A 5,777-nucleotide genomic window follows, 5' to 3' on the forward strand; every position below is an offset into this window, starting at 1 on the left:
ACGCCCCAGCCTGGTGGTCGGGATGCAGCTGCATCCATAGCTCGTACGTTGGGTGTGAAACTGTATCGGCGTTAGGCCTAAACCCGAGGTTTAGGCCAGCATGTAGATCCACCAATAGCAGCCAAGCTCCAAACGTTTCTTCTTTGACGACTTCAATCCCTCCGAGTTCTCCAATCCACGATCGTCATCGAAATCCTCAGCTTCCCTCGATCAAATGAGACTACACTTGATCTTAGCCAAAAGGCCGAGAAGCGGAGTAATCCACATTCAACAGTGAAATGATGTGGAGATGCCGGCGTTGGACTGGGGTGAGCACAGTACGAAGTCTTACAACACCAGGTTAAAGTCCAACAGGTTTGTTTCAATGTCACTAGCTTTCGGAGCGCTGCTCCTTCCTCAGGTGAATGAAGAGGTATGCTCCAGAAACATATATATAGACAGATTCAAAGATGCCAGACAATGCTTGGAATGCGAGCATTAGCAGGTGATTAAATCTTTACAGATCCAGAGATGGGGTAACCCCAGGTTTGAGAGGTGTGAATTGTGTCAAGCCAGGACAGTTGGTAGGATTTTGCAGTGAAATGGGTGGTCAATTTTGAATTTGTTTGCTTTCCCCCTTGTGCTTGTAAGATGAGGCCTTTCGTCATCCTTCATCACACCCCGTAGAAGCTGAGTAGCAGCAGCCACTTGACGAAGCGTTTTGTTGTGTGATGAAAGAAATGTGAATAAAGTGTATATTTGTATGTGTTTGAGCTGTTTTTTGACTTTGAAATTCCCCATAAAGGGGTGGTGTGCACCGTTCCTGGAGATACTGCAATACCAGGTTGATGCGTGGAGTGGACGGAGCAAGCCCCTATTCCATCTCCCTGCTCCAAAAATCAATTTAATATATGGTCCCCAGATAAGGGACGTATCAGATATTAAACTGATAAGAACAGATTTTTTTTTTTTTTTTTTTATTCAAAAAAATATACTTTATTCATAAAAATTTATCATGAGCATTACAGAAACATTTCAAATTGTCTTGACTGTACATTTCCGGCAGGGTTACATGTTGCCTTGACTTTCTTTCATTCAATTTTGATATTGTCATACACATATCACTCTTTACATTACAATTCCTTCTTAAATATTTACATTGTCATGTTTGTTTTATACATTGGAGTGTTGGTTGCCCAGACCGAGGGGCTTTACACTGTTACGCGCCCCTCGGTGTACATTTGCTGGAAAGACTTTACACAGTGGTCTTTCCCCATTGCGCCTTGGCGGCAGCTGCCCCAAGCTTGAGTGCGTCCCTCAGCACGTAGTCCTGGACCCTGGAATGTGCCAGTCTGCAACACTCGGTCGAGGACAATTCTTTGCACTGGAAGATCAGCAAGTTTCGGGCAGACCAAAGAGCGTCTTTTACCGAGTTGATGACCTTCCAGCAGCAGTTGATATTTGTCTCGGTGTGTGTCCCTGGAAACAGTCCGTAGAGCACAGAGTCCTGTGTCACAGATCTGTTTGGGATAAACCTTGACAAATACCACTGCATCTCTCTCCAGACCTTCTTTGCAAAGGCACATTCCACAAGGAGGTGTGTGACCGTCTCATTTCCCCCACAGCCACTCCGAGGGCAGCGTGCATTGGTGCAGAGCCTTCGGGTGTGCATGAAGAATCTGACAGGGAGGGCCCTTCTCACCACCAGCCAAGCTAGGTCTTGGTGCTTGTTTGAAAGTTCTGGTGATGAGGCGTTCTGCCAGATGACTCTGGCAGTCTGCTCAGGGAACCATCCAACGTCCTCCACGGTCTCCTTTTCCCTGAGGGCCTCGAGGACATTACGTGCTGACCACTGCTTCATTGCCTTGTGGTCAAAGGTGTTTTCCTTCAAAAACTTTTCCACAAAGGACAGGTGGTACGGTACGGTCCAACTACTTGGAGCGTTCCGCGGCAATGAGGCCAGGCCCATCCTTCGCAACACCGGGGACAGGTAGAACCTCAGTATGTAGTGACACTTGGTGTTTGCATACTGGGGGTCCACGCACAGCTTGATGCAGCTGGACACAAAGGTGGCCAACAGGATGAGGGAGGCGTTGGGTACGTTCCGCCCTCCCTTCTCCACAGGTTTGCACATGGTGTCCCTTCGGACACGGTCCATCTTGGATCGCCAGATAAATTTGAAGATGGCCCGGGTGACTGCTGTGGCGTAGGGTCGGGTTATGGGCCAGACCTGCGCCACGTACAGTAGCACCGAGAGTACCTCACACCTGATGACCAGGGTTTTGCCCGCAATGGAGAGGGAGCGTTGCTCCCACCAGCCCAGTTTCTGTCTTACCTTTCCTATGCGCTCCTCCCAGTTTTTGGTGCACGCCCCAGCAGCTCCGAACCATATCCCCAGCACCTTCAGATAATCTGACCTGACAGTGAAGGGGACAAAGGACCGGTCGGCCCAGTTCCCAAAGAACATGGCCTCGCTCTTGCCACGGTTTACCTTGGCTCCCGAGGCCAGTTCAAACTGGTCGCAGGTGGTCAAGAGCCTGCGCACAGACGCAGGATCCGAGCAGAAGACGGCAACGTCGTCCATGTACAGGGAGGCCTTGACTTGCATGCCTCCACTGCCTGGGATCGTCACTCCTCTTATCCCCGGATCCCTCCTGATGGACTCGGCAAAAGGTTCTATGCAGCACACAAAAAGGGCAGAGGAGAGAGGGCAGCCCTGCCTGACTCCAGATCTGATCTGGAACTTTTCTGATTCCCACCCATTGATTGAGACTGCGCTATAGATGTTTGTGTAGAGCAGTTTGATCCAATTGCGAATTCCCTCCCCAAACCCCATTTTGGAGAGCACATCCATCATGTAGGTGTGCGATATTCTGTCAAAAGCCTTCTCCTGGTCAAGGCTGATGAGGCAAGTGTCCACCCCCCTGTCCTGCACGTAGGCGATCGTATCCCTGAGTAGCGCGAGGCTATCAGAGATCTTCCTGCCGGGTACAGCACAGGTCTGGTCAGGGTGGATCACCGACTCCAGAGCAGACCTGACCCGATTGGCGATGACCTTTGCTAGAATTTTGTAGTCCACATTCAACAGTGAAATGGGTCGCCAATTTCGAATTTCTTCCCTTTCCCCCTTCTGTTTGTAGATGAGGGTGATGATGCCTTTCCTCATGGACTCTGACATGCTGCCTTCCAGAAGCATACTCTCGTACACTTCCAGCAGGTCTGGGCCCATCCAGTCCCACAGAGCCGAATACAACTCAACCGGTAAGCCGTCGCTTCCGGGAGTTTTACTCGTCTCGAAGGACTTGGCGGCCTTTGTCAGCTCGTCCAGAGTTTGTGGTTTGTCCAGGTTTTCCAGCTCGCTGTCGCCTATGACCTCCGTGATAGTCGACAGGAAGGTCTGGGAAACAGTGCTATCTGTTGGCTTCAGGTCATACAGTCCGGCATAAAAGGATTGGCTGATCCTCAGGATGTCAGACTGCGATGACTTTTCAGAGCCATCTTCTTCCTTCAGGCTGCTGATCACAGAGGTCTCTCTGTGCACCTTTTGGAAGAAGAAGCGTGAGCACTTTTCGTCCTGCTCCACGGAGCGGACTCTGGAACGGAAGATAACCTTGGAGGCCTCCGAGGTGTAGAGCGAGGCTTGCTGGCTCTTCACCTCTTGGAGATCCTCCTTGACATCCACCCCCATCGACTGCAGCTGGAGCAAATTTTGCATACTTTTCTGGAGCCTGGACATGACCCCTCGTCTCTCTCTTACCTTTTGAACGCCCTTGAGGATGAAAAACCTCTTGATATTCCCCTTGATTGCTTCCCACCAGAGATGTGGGGCCTCAAAGAGGGGTTTCACGGTTCTCCAACCTTTGTAATCCCTCCTGAGTTCCTCGATGTTCTCAGGGGTCAGCAGTTTTACATTTAGCTTCCATGTCCCCCTGCCTACCCCCTGGTCTTCCTGCAGGTGGCAGTCGGCCAGTAGGAGGCAGTGGTCAGAGAAGAACACCGGCGTTACGTCGGTGGACCTGACCGTGAAAGCTCGGGACACAAAAAAGAAGTCTATCCTGGAGCGGACGGACCCGTCTGGCCGTGACCATGTGTATCTAGGCTGCGCGCCGTCTGCAGGGTTGCTGCAGACGTCGAGCAGCTTGGCGTCTTTTACCGTTTCCATCAGGAGTCTGGACGTAGCGTCCAGTTTGCTGTCGGCTTTGCTGGATCGTCCAGCCGCATCGATGATGCAGTTGAAGTCACCACCCAGGATGACCGGCTTGGAGGTGGCCAACAGCAGTGGGAGTTGCTGAAGGACTGCCAGCCGCTCACTTTTTACGGCCGGGGCGTACACATTTATAAGTCTGAGAGGGGTGTTTTTGTATTTCACGTCTGCTACGAGGAGGCGCCCGCCCACCACCTCCTTAACGTCGGAGATGGTGAAGTTGCCTCCCCGCAGCAGAATACCCAGGCCGGAGGAGCGGCAGTCGTTTCCTCCTGACCAGATGGATGGCCCGTGGGACCACCAGCTCGACCAGCGTCTGTAGTTGCTGAGGTGCGGGATTCCGCACTCCTGCAGGAACAGTAGGTCAGCTTTTACATTTGCCAAATAGTTGAGTGTGGCTACACACCGCGAAGTATCTTTGATGCTTCGCACATTTATGGATGCAATTTTTAAACCCATTATTAAAAGGTAGATTTACCAGTCTCAAGAGTCCAGAGTCTATACAGTTGGCTGTTCCAGCTGTTGGATGTTCCCCAGCATGCCGGTGGTGCTCGCAAACTTTAGCACAGTTGCAGGGCTGAGAAAGCTGTTCTGGTCCGTACTGGCCCCGTGATTTTGATGCAGATGCATTGGGGGGGTGATGTAGCCCTGGCGTTCGTCATGGCAGTCAGTAGGTGTTGGGGTTGCAGGCCGGTCTTCACCTGGGTTGTTGCTGCTCGTTACTATCGGGGGTTGGTCTGTGACCTTGTTTCCTTCCCGGTCGGTGGTCTGGGGGGTCTGTGCCTTCCGTTCCACGTTGGTGCTTTGCCTCTTTATTTGAGGCCGATTCTTGTCCTGTTTTCCCTCATCGGCTGAGGTGTCGGCGCTAAGTGCGCCGGCTGAGAGGTGTCGCTTTTTGCCACTACCCCTCGGGGGGTTCTTCAGTTTGTTTTTTTGTTTCCGCTTTCGTTTGTCCCTGTTCACTGTTTCCCAGGGCTCTTTATTCTTTGTCCCATCCTCTTCCTCTTCCATTGAGTGTTCCTCATCAGATGGGGCTGGGGTTGGGTTGTCAGGAGGTGCTGGGGCCTCTTCTTTTTGTTGGGGGCCCTTTTGTTGCTTTTCCTCATTCTGAGCCGTGGTATCTTTTTCGGTGGAGGGTGTATGCACCTCCTCTCTGGTCGCCTTTTTAACTCCGCTGCTGATGATTTCAGCGTATGTCGCCCCGCGTTTCGGGCAGGCCCTGTAAAGATGGCCGGCCTCCCCACACAGGTTGCAGCACTTGTCTTCTTTGCAGTCCTTAGTCATGTGTCCCTCCTGCCTGCAGTTCTTGCAGAAGGTCACACTGCAGTTTGCGGCAACATGCCCCGTTTTGCCACAGGTGTGGCATACTCGTGGCTGTCCCACGTAGTAGAGGTAGCCACGATTTACTCCAATAGCGAAATTGGAGGGGGGATGCAGGATGGCTCCGTTGCTGTCCGTTCTTAGGGTCACCTTGACCTGGTGCTCACTTGTCCAGATGCCGAAGGTGTCTTTCACTTGCACGCTGTCACTTTTCAGCTCAGCGTACCTGGCGAGGAACGTGAGCACATCAGACACAGGGACGTGGGGGTTGTAC

General features: G+C 52.0%; 1 non-coding gene across 1 annotated transcript; it reads right to left on the reverse strand.

Moving 5' to 3' along the window:
- Positions 1-786: 786 nt before the first annotated feature.
- Positions 787-972, reverse strand: LOC140407734 (U2 spliceosomal RNA). The gene has a single exon (XR_011939773.1). It is a non-coding gene; the product is annotated as a U2 spliceosomal RNA (small nuclear RNA).
- Positions 973-5,777: the final 4,805 nt, after the last annotated feature.

This window comes from Scyliorhinus torazame, unplaced genomic scaffold (genome assembly GCF_047496885.1).
Source record: "Scyliorhinus torazame isolate Kashiwa2021f unplaced genomic scaffold, sScyTor2.1 scaffold_1908, whole genome shotgun sequence".
In the NCBI taxonomy this organism is placed as follows: Eukaryota; Metazoa; Chordata; class Chondrichthyes; order Carcharhiniformes; family Scyliorhinidae; genus Scyliorhinus; species Scyliorhinus torazame.